The 17092-nt window shown below is 40.6% G+C and overlaps 1 long non-coding RNA gene across 2 annotated transcripts; it reads right to left on the minus strand.

Moving 5' to 3' along the window:
• Nucleotides 1–1382: 1382 nt before the first annotated feature.
• On the minus strand, nucleotides 1383–16723 carry LOC103106077 (uncharacterized). 2 transcript variants are annotated; one of them, XR_001622912.2, is made up of 4 exons: nucleotides 16581–16723; nucleotides 15070–15217; nucleotides 14062–14167; nucleotides 1383–11600 (listed from the first exon to the last, which is right to left on the minus strand). It is a non-coding gene; the product is annotated as an uncharacterized LOC103106077 (long non-coding RNA). The 2 variants fall into 2 exon arrangements; XR_008912913.1 differs by having other exon boundaries at nucleotides 14062–15217.
• Between the last annotated feature and the right edge of the window lie 369 nt (nucleotides 16724–17092).

The following is a 17092-nucleotide window of genomic DNA, read 5'->3' on the forward strand; positions in this document are numbered from 1 at the left end:
CTGGCAGTAGATAAGAAGAGGGATCAAGTCCAAGAAAGTCTTGTACCTCTAAACTCTGGAGGGCCAATTTGGGAGAGGGGACAAGTGTAGGGTCTCCCACACCCCCATTTTCCCTACTTGATACCCTTATCACTCCTTTGCTGTTTGAACCCAATAAATTTATCTGTTACTATAGAATTAGGTCTGGGTCAGTTCCTAGTAATAATAAAGGGAACTGAAGATTTGGGGAGGTCATACCTCTCCCTAAAAGAGGGGTTAACCTCTGGATCCCAGTGATCCAAACTGCCAACCCAAGGAATAAACATCTCTCCAAGGTAGTAGTAGCTCCAGGATCCTGAAGGGAACTGGCAATTGGTGTCCCTGAGGAACCCAGAGGCAGAAAAATTCGTCTTGCTTCTCAAGATGAGATTGGACCTTAAGGGGGGCAGTGTGTCATCTTACTAGGGATTCCCCCTCTAGTTCTTGTCCTCCATCTCCCAGAACCATTCTCTGAAGAGACATGCTCCCTCTATCAAGGAGACAGGACTTCCTCCAAAAAGGAAGAGAGGGGAAGAACACTTTGTTCACCTTCTCACCCCATTCCCTCTCTCCCTCCATCCTCCCTGTTCCCTTTTAGACCTTACATTATGTAAGTAAACAAGTGAGGAGAGGATCACAGAAGAAAAAAAAGTGGGAAAATGTTGCTAACTGAAGTAAAAAAAAAGTACACAAAAAGTCAACTGGGACAGCTAAAATTAGGAGGGAAACAGCTAACTGGGGAAAAGTTTTGGAGTAAGTTTCTCTGATAAAGGTCTTATTTCTAAAATAAACAAGGAATTTATTAAAATTTGTAAGAAAAAGATAAGTGACCAGAGGATATTATAGAGATTTCAAAGGAAAATATTCAAGCTCTCAACCACTACGTAAAATAGGTTCCAAATAATAAATAATTTAGAAATGAAAATTAAAGTAACTTTCAAGTTTCACCTCACATTCATCAATGTGGCAAAGATGACAAAAAAGATAATGACAATATTGAAGATGCTGTGAGAAAAACACAACACTTTTGGTGGAGCTATGAATGGATCTGGATATCCTGGGAAGCAGTACTACTAGCTCAAACCACCTCCGTGATATTTTTTTTATTAGAAAAAGGATTCCTATGAATGAAAGTATTTAGAGAAGCTCTTTGGATGATAGAAAAGAACAGGAAGCTAAGATAATGACAGTTAATTGCAGTAGTGCTGAATAAAGTATGGCACATGGAATATACCATATGCAGATGGAATGGAATTGAATACTACTATTCTATAAGATCTGGCCAAAGGGATGGTTTCAGAGAAATGTAGAAAGACTTCTGTGAAGAGATGAAGAGAGATGATACCTGTGCCAGGCAGAACAATGAATAACAATAACAACCATGTGAAAATAAACTATTTTGAAAGACTTAGGGACTTTAATCAATGCAATGATCAACCACAATTTCAGAGGAATGACCAAGAAGCATACTAATCACCTCCTGGCAGAGAAGTCACAGACAAATGGGGCAGATGTTTTAGATATGGCCAATGAGGTAATTTGTTTTGACTCTGCATATTTGTTACAAGAGTTTTCTTTTTTTTTTCCCATTGCAGGGGAGTGGCAAGGAGAGAACATAAAGGCTTGTCGATTGAAAAATAATTTGGAAAGGCTGAGGAGAAAGCAGGTGGTATATCAATGAAAGATATCAGTAAACATTTTTTTTTTTGAAAAAAAAACTTCAAATTTTCTTTTTAAAACAATTTTTACATTGTCTTCCAGATTTCTTGTCAATATAGTTTGGAATAATCATTTTCTGACATTTTGCAATCCATGTTCTCTTCTTCTCTCCCACCTCTTCCCAAGATGGCAGGTATTATGATATAGGTTGTATATGTGTTATCACACAGTGATATTTCCCTGTTTATCATGTAAAACCAGACACATAGTGCTTCCACTAGAGAAAAATTCATGGAGGAAAAAAAAATGAAGAATGGAATGCTTCCGTGTGCATTCAGATTCTGTCAGTACCTTCCATGGCAGTGGAGAGCCTTTTTCATCATGAGTCCCTTGGAGTTGGCCTGGATTCTTGCATTGCTGATAATAGTTAGGTCTTTCACAGTAGATCATCATATAGAAATGTCACATCATGTCCTTCTCCCTCTTTGTTTGAGCCCAGCTCAGATGTGACCTCCTTCAGTCAGTGAGAAACACTGCCCTGATTCCTTTTATGGGGAGCATCCATTTGTCCTCACTCTTCACAAGGCACTTTCTTTCTTTCTCCTTGTAACTCTTGACTCAAAGGATCAACTGCATGAGACTCCTTTCTGCTGGAGATTTATTGTTATATTCCCTGCACCGAGTAAGAGGCAGGTCTTGTTGGGGAAAGCAGGAAGGAAGAGAGGTCTCAGTTTTTCTGACTTGAGCCTCCAAAAAAGATGTACAATCCCAGCCTTTCTTGGGATCACTGACAGGAGAGAAAGATTCGAGAAAGAAGTCAACATGCAGTCAGGAGGTAGAATTTTGATCATGTCCCTATTCTGGGCTTGCTATGACTTGGATAAGTGTGTTTCTTTCCTTTTGGTATGTTTATTCATTGTGGAATTGGCATCTGGTAGAAAGGACAAACTTAGGCTATAAAGTTTGTTTATTGTTGTGTAGTTGAGTTTGACTCTTCATGACCCCATTTGGGGCTTTCTTGGCAAAGATACTGAAGAAGTTTACCATTTCCTTCTCTCATTCATTCTATAGATGAGGAAACCAAGGCAAACAGGATTAAGTGACTTGTCCAGGTTCACACAGCTAATAAGTATCTGAAGCCAGAATTGAACTCAGAAAGAGGAATATTCCTGTGACTCTGGGCCCAGGACTCTAATCTACCTAGCTGCCCCATATAAAGCTGGGGGCTTTGCTTTCTCTATTTAGGAATAGCAACCAGGGCGGGTAGCTTGAACTTAAAACCCACTTCTCTTAGAGTAACATATTAAGGGAATAAACTGATATAATTCTAAGCTGGTATCCCATTTTCAGTATGAGCATTTTCACTGCAGAAATTGGCAGATGCTACAAATGAGGTTTAAATGATTGTTTTGTTGTATGTATATACTTGAAGAAGTGGTAGAGAAAATGTTAATCATCAAGATTAAACTTAAATATGTATCATGGGGTACAAGAGGTCCTGGGTTCAAATCTGACCTGGTAAATTACTTAATCCCCATTGCCTACCTCTTACCACTCTTCTGTTGTGGAACCAATACATAATATTAATTCTAAGATGGAAGGTAAGAGTTTTGAAAAAATCTATTATAAATACATTTTCCTCCTAGGGAGATGATTGTTAAACCTTTACCAGTTCACATTGTTTCTCTATCAGTAGTTCTCCAAAATAATGCCATTGCAGATCCAATGAGTATTTATATAGGCTAAAGTGTTAGGGAAAAGATATTAGGCTTGTGCTTTCATATATCTAGGGAATTTCCAGAGGAGGAAATTGCCTGTACCAGTGAATATCTTCTCAGCAACTTGGAGTCTTAGAGAATTGTTGAAGGCACAGAAGTTTCAGAGACTTACCCAGGATCATTCTGCCATTGTGTGCCAAGAGGCGAGACTTGAATTTTTACTGGTCCTGAGGCCAGTTCTCTCATCAGGAAACCATGCTGCCTATAGTAAACTGTATATGTGTCTCTAATCATAACTAAAGTAATAAAATGGACAAAGAATTGAAGGAGAAGCGATGCTGTGGGAAGTGGGGAAAATGGATCTGTGCCAGGAAACAATTGCAAATGTGAATTCTTGTCTTCTCACTACCACCATCACCCTTTAATACAAGGCATCTGTATTTATTTTTACCAGATTTATTAAGAGGCAATCAGGGCACGGTGCATAGACAGCCAGCCTTGGAATTAGAAATCTGAGTTCAAATCTCCATTCCTCAATATCCTCTTCAACTCCTTAAGATGAGCACATTCTGGAAGAGTTGCTGATCTACATGAGGAGGTGGTGTTTCCACACCAGGATTTCTCTATACTTGAAAGCCAGAAGCAGCAGACCTTCCCTTCTGACCCTGGAACCAGGCTCCCACCTCTGCACTGACCCCTACCACATACATACACACACCAAGGATGGAAATTCACATCTCATACGTATTGAAAACCTTTTCTTAAAGCCCCAGACTGAGCACGAATTCTGTTAAAGCTCCCCATTACTTTACTTACCAAGCTTTCTGCATACTCTGTGAATAATTTCAGTCCTGCTTTATAACAGCAATCAAATTATATTGCTTTCTACCACCTCGGTAACATATTATAGCTGACTGAGCATGAAATTTTCAAAAAAATAGTTTATTTTCCCAATTATTTGTACTAACAATTTTCAACATACGTTTTCTGAAATTATAAAATCAAATTGTGTTCTCTCACTTCCTTCCCTCCTTCCTGAGATGACCATGAATGTTTTGAAGCCATTGCATATAGAAAATTAAAGCAAACAGGGACCTGGAATCAGGAAGACCAAGTGTTTGACTCTTTGTTTTAAAGCCCTCACCTTCCATCTTGGAATCAATACTGTGTATTGGTTCCAAGGGCAGAAGAGTGGTAAGGGCTAGGCAATGGGAGTTAAGTGACTTGCCCAGGGTCACGCAGCTAGGAAGTGTCTGAGGTCAGGTTTGAACCTAGGACCTTCCCTCTTGGGATCTGGCTCTCAATTCACTGAGCCACCTAGCTGCCCCCAAGTGTTTGACTCTTGCCATGGCTACTTTCTAGCTGTATGACCCTGGGCAAGTCATTTAACCTCCATTAATTAAATAACCCCAATAAAAATCTCAGAATTATCGTAAAGCTCAAATGCAATAACAGCTATAGAGTCCTTTAGAAATCTTAAAACCCAGGGGATAGCTAGGTGGCTCAGTGAATTGAGAACCAGGCTCACTTCTTAACTGTGTGAGCCTGGCCAAGTCACTTAATCCCCATTGCCTACCTTTATAGCTCTTTTGCCTTGGAACCAATATACAGTACTGATTCTAAGATGGAAGGTAGGGGTTTAAAAAAAAAGAAATCTTAAAGATGAATTAAATGTCAGTTAATACTATCAAGGGAGATCTCCCTTCTCAATCATTTCCTGAATTCAATTTAAATGGGAAAGAAAATGTCTCAAATCTTTAGGGGATTCTATGCCATCAAAGTCTTACATGTAAATGAAAAATGAAAGTAGCCACCATCTGACCTGAGAATAAGCCTGATTCTGGTACCTAGCAACAGCATCCTGCAAACAGATGTGCCTGACTGTTCTTGTGACCTGAATGCAGCTGAAGAGCCCAGACATTCAGCCATGCAGCAAGAAAGACTCACTGGAATGTGACTTATCCGTGTGTATGTGTGTGGGGGGTAGGGGCTGGGGGTGGAGGGTTCCAGGGTCAGAAGAGAAGGTCTGCTGCTTCTTGTTTTCAAGTATAGAGAAATCTTGGTATGGAAACACCATCTCCTGATGTAGATCAACAACTCTTCCACAGCTCAAGATAGCAGGTTGGGCACCAGGCAGGCCTGGCAAATGCCACCTTATAAATCTTGAAGGCTTCTTAAACTCTTGGGAAGGGAGTCTGGGTGGCAAAATAGATGGAGAAATTGCTTCTCTCTTAACTCTATGGAGTCAAGAAGACATGGGTTCTACCTTGGCCACCAACTAGGTTTAAGATCCTGGACAAGTCAAGTACGTGTTCAGTGTTCCCAGATAATTCTCTACAAGCATCAGTTATAGAATAATTGCTCTCTTACTTTGGGTTTAGGGTGCCTCACCAATGAGGAGGATATCCTATACAATAAAATCACAATTATAAGCAAAAAAAAATTGGGCAAAAAGTAAACAATCATCCCTCTTCTCTCTCTCTCTCTCTCTCTCTCTCTCTCTCTCTCTCTCTCTCATTCTCTCTGTCTCTCTCTCTATGGCTCTGTCTCTGCCTCTTTCTCTTTCAATCCATCTCTGCCTCTGTCTCTCTGTCTGTCTGTCTGTTTCTCTGTCTGTCTGTCTCTCTCAATCTCTCTGTCTCAATCTCTCTCTATCTCTTTCTCTCTGTGTCTGTCTCTCTATCTCTCTTTCATCATCATCATCCCACATATAAACAGCATACCTGGTGAATACAATGTTGTTTTTTTTTGGGGGGGAGCACTTAAATTTACCACAAAGAAATAAAAGAAAAGGAAAAAAGACCTATAAGTGCAAAAAATGTTCATAGCAGTACTTTTTGTTGTAGCAAAAACCTGCGAACTAAAGGGGTGTCCATCAAATGGGGAATGGTTAAACAAGCTCTTGTATATGAACATGACATATTATTGCACCATAAGAAATGATGAAAGGGACGTGAAGTAGGAGTGATATCTTTACTTCTCTCCCCTATGCAGGTTAGGCAAGTTTTCTCTTAAAACCTATTGAAACATTCCTCAATACTTGTTTGGCTCAGGGGTTAAGTGCTGAGACTGTTAACAATACTTCCTCATTGCTAGAAACAAAGCAACCACAAGAAGATAGGGTCGGGGAGGTTGATCTCTGATGTCTGGCTGGTGGGATCAGGATGGGAGTTTTGCTCAGCTGAATCAACAATAAAGGCTTCTCAATGCCTCTTCTTTTTGAATCTTCTCCTACCATGGCTAAGTAAATATCCTTTTGTTAATTGGTGAATAATACACAAATATCTCTGTTTTGTTTCCATATCAAATCTAAACTTACAAAAGGCTGGACTGAGTCAGGGCCAAACAACAATAGCATGATTTCAGAGAAATCTGGTGGACTTATATTAACTGATGCAGAGTGAAGCAAGCAGGACCAGGAGAATACAACATCATAAAAACACACAACTCTGAAAGCTGTAAGAGCTTGGATCAATGTGATGATGATCAACCTTGATTCAAGAGGCCTGAGATGAAATACATTACCCACTCCTGACATCTTAAAGTCAAGTTGTCACAAATAGACATTGAGTGTCAGATTGAGAAATCTGAATTTAACCCATGAAGCAATTTAAAGCTTGTAGATTATTGAGGAGATGGAAATAGTGTACAGGATTGATTGGAAGGACAAGCAACTGGTAGTAGGGAAATCAGTTAGCAAGCTATCACATTTAGATGATAAGAGATTGAGTATGGAAAATGGTAGCAGGAAGGGTGGGAAAGATCTCCATTGGACCTAATTTTGGAGGTCAAGTGACTTGCCCAGGGTTACTGTGTATCAGTTCCAAGGCAGAAGAATTGTAAGGGCTAGGCAATGGGGTAAAGTGACTTGCCCAGGGTCACACAGCTAGGCAGTGTCTGAGGCCAATTTGAACCTAGGACCTCCTGTCTCTAGGTCTGGCTTTCAATCCACTGAGCTATCCAGCTGCCCCCTTTTGGGACCTAAATTTTAAAGACTTACTGATTGGATAGAGGCTGGAGTAGATTGAGAACAGGTACAACCCTACAGTAACAGCAATAAAGACCTCTCCCCTAAATGTGAGGAATTATTATTTATGGTCCTTTGAGCTAAGAGCTACAGTTGAAAAGAGTGAATAGGGGAAATAGATGTTACCCACAAGAGGATGTAGGAGAAATGTTCCTGAAAGAGGTCACATTTGAGTTGGGCTTTAAAGGACAAGAAGGAATTTAAAAGGCAAAGAGGGAAGGGTATATGAGAAAAGATATAGAGGAAGGAAAATGTAGGATGTGTTTTCTAAAAATTATTTTTATTTAGTATTTAGTATCAAATCTAAGACAAAAGAGCAGCAAGGGCTAGGCAATGGGAGTCAAGTGACTTGGGTCATACAACTAGGAAGGATCTAAGACCAAAATTGAACCCAGGTCTACCCAACTTCAGGTCTGGTACTCTATTCATTGGACTACCTTGCTTCCCTAGATTAAAAAAAAAAATTTTTACTGATATTTATCATTAATAAATCACCTGTCCCCCCCCCCCACCAAAGTCTTTCCAAATTATTTTTTTAATTAAAAAGTCTTTATTTTCTCTCCTCATCACCTCCCACAATGGGGAAAAATATAATATGCACATAATATGTAATATATATTCAAAGTCAAGCAAAACAAATTCCTCCATTGGTCAGTCTCATTCTGTCTCATTTGAAATGAATCAATTATTAATTGCCCATAGAGTGGCAGGTACTGAGCTAGGTACTGGGTAAACAAGGACAAAAATGAAACATTTGTTCTCAAAGAGCTGATACATCAGAAATGCACAATGAGGGGACAGCTGGGTAGCTCAGTAGATTAAGAGCCAGACCCAGAGGTTAAAGGTCCTGGATTCAAGTCTGGCCTCAGACACTTCCTGGACAAGTCACTTGACCCCCACTGCCAGCCCTTACATCTCTTCTGCCTTGGAACCAACACACAGTATTGATTCTAAGATGGAAGGTAAGGGTTAAAAAAAAGAAAGAAAGAAATACACAATGGAGCTCTGTGGCCTCTAAAACCTGACAACTGAGGATCAACTCCCCCTTTGGCCAAATTATCAATGTGCTTCTAGATTTAGAAGTAAAAGAAGAGGAGGGGTAGGCATCCTTTAAAACTCATTCTAGTCATTAATATTTTGCTATACATATCCAAGATGATTCCAAATGCTAGGCTTGTTGAGCTGGGCCAGTAGAGCTACATCAATGAAACCAACAAATTTAAAGGGGGCCACATGAGAATAGACAGCCAGGTAGCATAGTGGATAGAGCACCAGGCCTGGAGTCAGGAAATCTGGGATTCAAATCTATTCTCAGACATGTCCTAGCTATATGATCCTGGGCAAGTCGCTTAACCTCCATTGGCTAGCTCTTACCACTCTTCTGCTTTAGAACCAAAACCCAGTATTAATTTTAAAGTAAAAGGTAAGGGTTTTTTAAAAAGATAACTCTCTGCCCTCCCACAAGGCACATTTAACCTTGTGTGCCTCAGTCTCCTCATCTATAAAATTAGCTAGAAAAGGAAATGTCAAACTACTCCAATATCTTTGCCAAGAAATTCTCAAATGGGATCACAAAGAGTCAGACAGAACTGAAAATGACTGGACAACAACCCAGGAGAATGGGAGTGGGCTTGGATGGGGGGATTGGGAAGATAGAACGATAGGCTTCCAACTTAGAGACTTGGAGGCATAGATGGGGTTCTTCAACTAAAAACTCTTCTCCAGGCAACTGGAAACAGAACTAGAGCCTGGCTAAGAAGTTAGGGCTAGCTGTGCGGAGTTTGGGAAGTCACCTAGGCTGCTTCTTAGTTAGAGTCTATTCTTCCCTAGAGGTCTTGTCACAAGGCAGGGAAGCCGATTTTTTTTCCGACTTGGAGGTAGAGATTAGAAATGAATTTCAATTTAGGACCTTGATAAAATCTCACCCATCTCCATTAAATTACCCGTAAGGCATCTGCTGAACCACAGCGCTGCAAAGTGGCTTTTATTGTTCAATTTTCCCTCTGGCCAAAGGCTCTGGCTTCTGAAATACTGCTTTAATGGTGACCTCTAGTGGTAGAAGGCCTGCCAGCTGTGGGAAGATGGAGGACCCCAGTCTTCAGTGTAACACAGGACCTGATGGCTGGGAAGGTCTTTGGGGGCTTAATGAGGCTCTTGTCTGCCCTTAGAAAACCTTGGGAAAGATTTCAAACACCACTGAGCTCCTGGAATACTGTACAATTTGGTTCTGGCCATCACATCTCAGGAAAGACATAATGAATCCATTAACAAATCAAGAGTGCAGAGGAACTTCCACATGAAGATGTTTCTAGGGATGCAGGAACTCATGGATGGGAATCACAGTCCGTGATTTCTTACAGGGCATGATCTTTGTCCTGTGTCTCTCCATAAAACATTCCAGCATGTTAGAGATGTTCTTCAGGCTCTCTTAATTTTTCATGGATAGCAATACAGCTGTAATGATCAGGTTTTCCCTTATACCCTATATGACTGAACTACCACCTTTTCTGACCATGATGTTTTTGTTTCCTTTTGTTTTTATTGAATCTCTTGCTAGATATCACTGACACAACATGCTGTATCCTGGTTATGCCCATCATATAATTCTCCCTTGACCTTTGGGTCACTAGTGATAAAAAGGAGGCTTTAATATACCACAATGGTGTTCTATACATTGTAGTCATAGAATCTCTGGAACAACTTCTTTTGTTGGAGGAAGAAAAATGTCTGGACCTCCAAGTCCAGTGCAGGGAATTCCCGCCAAGATAACTCTCACTGCAAATTGATTTTATTTTATTTTTTAAAGTTTTTCCATGGTTCTATGATTATTATTGTCTCTCTCTCCTCTTTCCTCCCCCTTCCCGGATCTGACAAGCAATTCCACTGGGTTATACATATGTTAGCTCTCAAAACCCATTTCCATATTATTCATTTTTTTAATAATTAGTGGTAGTCTCCTGGTGACCAAGAATGACAATTGTCTTTGTGCATTATCATCTGTTGATATACCCTCATGTGGCTTTGAAGTCCAAAGACTGAGGCGCACAGTTTGTGGCACATGGGGCCTGGGACGCCAGTTGTTACGGGAGGTGCGGTTGTGGCCTGGTGTTGGCGTTCACGCAGAGTGGCAAGACCTCGACGTCGCTCATCTTCAAAGGTGGTGGCGGCATGGTGAATGTGGGTTCTCCAGCTGCTTCTGACAGAGGCAGCGAGTTCTAGTTGCTTTGGTGTCATGCCAGCCCACTTCAAGTTGGACTTTAGCTGATCCTTGAATCTTTTCTTTGGCCGGCCTTGTTTCCTGAGTCCAGCTGACAGTTCACCATAGAATACCTGTCTTGGTATTCGCTGTGGGTCCATGCGGATGACGTGTCCAGACCATCGTAGCTGGGCTTTGAGGACCATGACTTCGATGCTGGTGGAGTTGGCTCTGTCGAGGACTTCCTGGTTGGTGATTCGGTACTGCCATCAGATCCTCATGATTGACCGGAGGGAGCGTTGGTGGAATTGCTCCAGCTGCTTCATGTGCTTCCGGTACAGTGTCCATGTCTCACTGCCATACAGGAGCGAGCTGAGGACCACTGCATTATACACTTTGAGCTTCGTCGCAGTGCTTACACCGCTGTGTTGGAGGACTTTGGAGCGCAGCCGCCCGAGTGCCTGGCTGGCCTTTTGGATCCTGGCATTCATCTCGTGGTCTAGGGACCTGTCGTTGGCGATGGTGCTGCCCAGGTACTTGAAAGTGTTGACGCTGGAAAGCTGCGTGCCCTCGATTGTAATGCATGACTGGTTAGTTGGCCTCCCTGGTGCAGGTTGGAACAGCACCTCTGTTTTGCTGAGGCTGATAGTCAGGCCAAACAGTTTTGTTGTGGTGGAGAACCTGTCCACAATGGTTTGGAGATGATTTTCTTGGTGGGCCATGAGAGCACAGTCATATGTGAAGAGAACTTCCAGGATGAGTCTCTCTGTTGTCTTTGTTTTTGCAGTCAGGCGGCGAAGGTTGAATAGTGAGCCATCCAGTTAGTATTTGATGTAGACGCCCAGATTTAGATCCATCACAGCATGTCGTAATACTTGGATGAAGTATAGGTTGAATAGTACCAGAGCGAGGACACAGCCTTGTTTCACGCCATTGGAGATGTTGAAGCAATCGGAAGTCTCTCCACCAGATAGGACTTCCCCTGTCATGTCGACATGAAAGAGCTGGATCAGTTTGACAAATTTTGCCGGGCAACGGAGCTTGCTAAGGATCACCCACAATGCGTCAGAAGGGCAGAAGGGCAATGCGTCAGAAGGGCAGAAGGGCAATGCGTCAGAAGGACAGAAGGACAAATGATAGGCAATTGGGGTTAAATGACTTGCCCAAGGTCACCTCGCTTGGAAGTCTCTGAGAACAGATTTGATCCCAGATTCTCCCATTTCCAGGTTTCCTACTACATCCACTGGGCTACCTACCTGTCCCAAACTGTCCACAATTTTTGACTCAGCAATACCACAACTCAAGTCTTATATACTAAAGAGACCAAAGAAGGAAGAAAAGGGCACATAAATTAAGATATTTCTAACAATTCTTTTCTTAGCAGGAACACTGGAAACTGAGACCAACCTACTGGAGAAAAGCTAAATAAATTATGGCATATGAATGTAACAAAATAATATTGTGCCTTAAGAAATAACAAAGATATAGACATCCCTTCCACATTGCAACTTTCCCCATCAAATTTCAATGTATCACGAGTCAGTGTAAGAAATTAAGTGGGAATTTGGGAGGGAGTTTAATGGAAGTTGTAGATAATTTACGTAAACCAGCAGACAACACAGAATAAGTTTAGAAACTCAGCCATATATGAAATATACATAGAGTATTATATAACACCAACATGTTATATAATTGTTTCATTTTTAAATTTTTCATATTATTTCCTATTTAAAATTTTCTTTTTCACAGTAATTTTACTTAACATTGATCTACATGTGACCAAATACTTAAATCAAATTTTACAATAAGGTATTGTAAATATCCCATAAAAGAAAAAAAATTCAGACTTCTCAGGTACAAAGGGAAGACCAAAAAATTTTACACAGATTTTCTAGATTGTGGGGAGTTTGGGGGAGGCACTGCACCTCAACCCTCCACAATGTGAAAGGGAAATCTAAATATAAATGTGTGTATATATAAAAATTTGCTCTGCATGTTTCTATTTATCTATTCTTTTTCTGGAGGTAGACATTGTTATTTTTCAAACTTATTCCTGTTGGATACAGTGTTCTCTTGTTTTCTGTTCGTTTCCCTCTTTGTTATTTCAGGGAAGTCTTTCCATGTTTTTCTAAAGTCAGCCTGCTCATCGTTTCTTATTGCATAGTAGTGCTCATCAGAATGATATACCAAACTTGTTTAGCCATTCCCCAACTGATGAGCTTCCCCTCAACTTCCAGTTCTTTGCTACAACACAGAGAGCTGCTATAAATAGTTTAGAACATATTGGCTCTTTTCTTTTTACCTTGATCTCCTTGAGAAACAGACCCAACAAGAGTAGTATTGCTGAATTTAAGGGTACACACAGTTTTATAACTCTTTGGGCATAATTCCACAACACTCTCTGGAATAGTTGGATCCGTTCACAGTTCCACCAATAGGACATGTGTCCCAATTTTCCCTGAATTTCTCCTCCAGTATTTACTATTTTCCCCTTTAAGCATTTAGCCAATCCGATAGGTGTGAAATATACCATCACAGCATCTGCAAATGCTCTTGCTCCCTGCAGTCTCTCGTGCATCTACAAGTTCCACTTCTCTCCTCTGTCCTGGAAACAAAACCAGAGACTCTGTTCTCCTGGCAAATGATGCCAGTCAACAGGGCCCCTGCCCCTCTGAAATAGCATTCAGTAGGTTTGCTGGTTCCTGTCTGCCTGCAGCCACAGCCTAGGGACTTCCTCTGGTCAGTGGGCCTGAGCCCCACCTCCCTCAGCCAGTGGGGTGAAAGCTCCCAAAACTAAGTCGGCTGCTGGCACAGCTGTCCCCAGGCCTAGTTGTTTGTTGACTTGCTGGGATCTAAGGAAATTTTATCTGCATTTCAGTCAGCCCCACCATTACCAAGGGAGGTCAGATCTTGCCTAATGGCCTCCCAGATTTCTGGAGGATGCTTTACCCAGACTTAATTATTTCTGCCACTTTAAAGTTCACTTTAAAGCATTATTTTAAGGGGGTTTCTTTGTGGGGGAATTTGAGAGGGTCAGGTAATTTTCTGCCTTATTGTGTTATCTTCCCACAATCCTCCACTGAAATTCTTCCTTTATTTGATCTAAAAGTTATTAACCTGGAGGGCATGAACATTTCATAAAAATATATTTTTTATAACTATGTGTCACTACAATTGGTTTCCTTAGTAAATCCTATGTATTTTATTTTATGCATTTAACAATGTTCTTCTGAGAAGGGTTTCATAGGTTTCAGCAGACAGTCAAAGGGGACCATGACACAAAAAAGAGGAAAGAATCTCTGATCTAATCTAGGTCTCTAGCCACAGATCATATTCTCTGGGGTTTTTTTAAACCCTTATCATCCATCTTAGAATCAATACCATATATTGGTTCCAAGGCAGAAGAGCAGCAAGGGCTAGGCAATGAGTATTAAGTGACTTACCCAGGGTCACACAGCTAGGAAGTGTCTGAGGCTAGATTTGAATCCAGATCTTCCAGGCTCCAAGACTGACACTCTATACACTGATCCACCTTTTGGCCCATAGTCTCTGTTTTTAGTGGAGGTAGTCATTCACTATTTATCGGTACAAACCCTTTGCCCCAAATTCTACATTCCATCTCTCCCTCTGTCCATTTACTTGCACAAGCCCTCACCCATGTCTAGAGTATATTCTTTCCCCATTTCTGTTTCAGAATTCTTATCTTCCTTCCTTACACTTCTTTGAAGTACTTTCCCCTTCTTTAAATTATCCAGTATTTATCTGAATCAATTTATATTCCAACTCTTCTCCAACCCTCCCTCATAGAACATAATATACTCCACAAAACCAAGTACTGTGCTAGACACATAACAGGTCCTTAATAAATGTTTGCAGAATTTAATTGCCAGGAGCTTCTGATGAACCAAAATCCTGGGTAATTGGAGATGAAAATTCGGTTGACTTGTCTTTCATTCAGAAACCTGACAAACTGCTTCCTCTGACAATGGAATAGGTTGGCACTAACCCGCTATTTACAGGTATCCTGGGCACAACCTATCAGAGGAAGGTTTTGTTGAAAGAAAATGAAACCAGTATACATTCTGTAATAAGTGAGGAGTCCAGAGCCCTCCTGAGTCCCACAGTGAATGTTTTCCAATGACACTCTTCTCATAAGAAGTGTGCTACTATTAATATATCCTAGATATTAATAAAGAAATTATTGCATTCTTCCAGTATAGAATGCACTAAAAGTCTAATCCACAGAATTCTAAACTGTTATAATAAGGGATTTGTCTTAATTTACAGCCTCCTTGCTTCCAATAAACAAATTGATCCATTCTCCATCTTTGAGTCACTCATTTAGTAACAACTGCAATACTTTCCTGCTTTTTACTCTTCCTTCCTTCTTTCCTTCCTTCCCCTAATATGCCTTTCCCTCTTCTCTTTTCTTTTCCTCTTTCTTTTTTTACCCCTCTCTCTTCCCTCTTCTTTTTTCCTCTCTTCCTTCTTTCTTCTCTCTTCATCCACTTCCTCTCTTTATCCTCCACCTCTTCCTTCTTCTTTGTCTTCCATGAAAGCTACTTCTCTAGGTCGTGTTTCATTTCTCTTTCAGAATCCCTGAGAGAAAATAAAGATGAAAGATCTTAGACTTAGAAAATATTTGTCAGTTAAGATGTCCTGTACCTCAACTCAAACAGATTCCCTTTTCAAACCTGTGCAGAAGAAGGCAAAGTGGATTTTCCTAAAGTACCCCATTCTAGAACCTCATCTTTAGACGCTGTCAGATCATTTCTCCTGGTCCTTCCCAGGAGGCACTGGAACATAAGCAAATTAAACACATGAACCAAAAAACAAAGAATCCAAGAAAACCCCTCTCCAAGAACTGTCATTGTCCCTCTTTAGCCTCTATTTCTTCTGTATTCTGATTTCTTTGTATTCTCTTTTCAGAATTTATTTTTCATATTTGTGGCATCTCTGAATGTTACTAGTGAGTTCAAAGTCTTAAAAAGAAGCTTCTGCACCTTGAATCAGGAATATTAAAAAACATACATGAACATTACAGCAACAAGAAAAAGAAAAATGTTTGTCCAACATGGAGACTACATGTATGTGTGTGTTTGTGTATTGGATGTAGGACAATATAGGACAAGTAGGGAAATCAGAAGTTATTTTGTTTTCAGCAAATGTTAAAATATTGGAAAATGAGCAGTGTTTTGTAGAAAGCAACCATGGAAAGAAAGAGCATTCAGTTTGTAGTCAGAAGACCTGGCTCTGCCATTTCCTACCTATTTCACCTTTGGGATCCAATTTGTTTCCAAATCTTGTTGTTAATCTCTCATAACCAATCCTTCTCTCCACTCTCACAGCTGCCACCCTCATGCAAGGTTCTCATCAATACAGGCCAGAACTATTGTAAAATGGCCTTCTTGCTATTCTCTTTGTCTTGTCCCCATTCCAGACAAACCAAAGCACCCAGATCTGACTGGGTCACTCTCACTATTCATTAAACTCCAGGGGCTCCCTAACTATTTTAAAACACTTTGTTGTCCAGTCTTTTTAAATGTGTTCATTTTGTGACCCCATTTGGCAAAGATACTGGAGTGATTTGCTATTTTCATTTCCAGCTGATTTTACAGATGAAGAAACTGAGGCAAACAAGATGAAGTGATGTGCCCAGGGTCACACAGCTTGCAAGCATCTGAGGCCAGATCTAAATTCAAGAGCAGGAGACTCTCTCTGAGGTTACTTCCCAGGCAAACTTTATCTGTATAATCTCCATAGGTGAATATCTAAATGTTGTCTGTGTGTGTGTGTGTATGTACATATCTATACTGCATGTGCAGAGTTATTTATGAATTATCTCCCCCTTTAAAATGTGAGATCCTCTAGGGCAGGAACCATATATTTGCCTTTCTTTGAGCCCCTATTTCTTAGCACAGTTTGGCATTTAATAGTGCTGAAGGAAAGCTTGATCACTGACCTTTGAGGTCCTCTCAATTCTGAATGTCTCTGGCTGGAAGGAGTTGAAGAAAAGGAATCAACACCAGAAAAGAATCCCTTAGCTGAGCCCCATTCATCTTTAATTATAAGTCAATAGTTTTTTCCCTACTGAAGCTTTTTAAAGAGGGGCCTTACAGTTAACAAATGGGGCAGCGGACACCTTAGTTCAACCTTGTATGGAGTGGGTAGGGCACAACCATGGCATGAGTTCAGCAGAAGACAGAGGACCAAGGAGGGAACTCCAAATAAGGGAACATGGTAAAAAGGGAGTCTTGGAAAAGTGGTCAGTAGTTATAAATATAAATGACAAATGCCTGAAAGCTGATGTGAGAGAATGAATAGTCTAGAGTGTAATTGAGATTCCTAAATGTAAATTTACTAGATCAGCTCAAAAGCTGCTTAAGAATTAAAGACAGATGGCAGCAGGAATAGAGGTCTTTTCCCTGGTTCCTCATTGGGTAATTCACTGCTCCTCTCAGACAAGCAAAAAAA

Source organism: Monodelphis domestica, chromosome 6 (assembly GCF_027887165.1).
Source record: "Monodelphis domestica isolate mMonDom1 chromosome 6, mMonDom1.pri, whole genome shotgun sequence".
Classification (NCBI taxonomy): Eukaryota; Metazoa; Chordata; class Mammalia; order Didelphimorphia; family Didelphidae; genus Monodelphis; species Monodelphis domestica.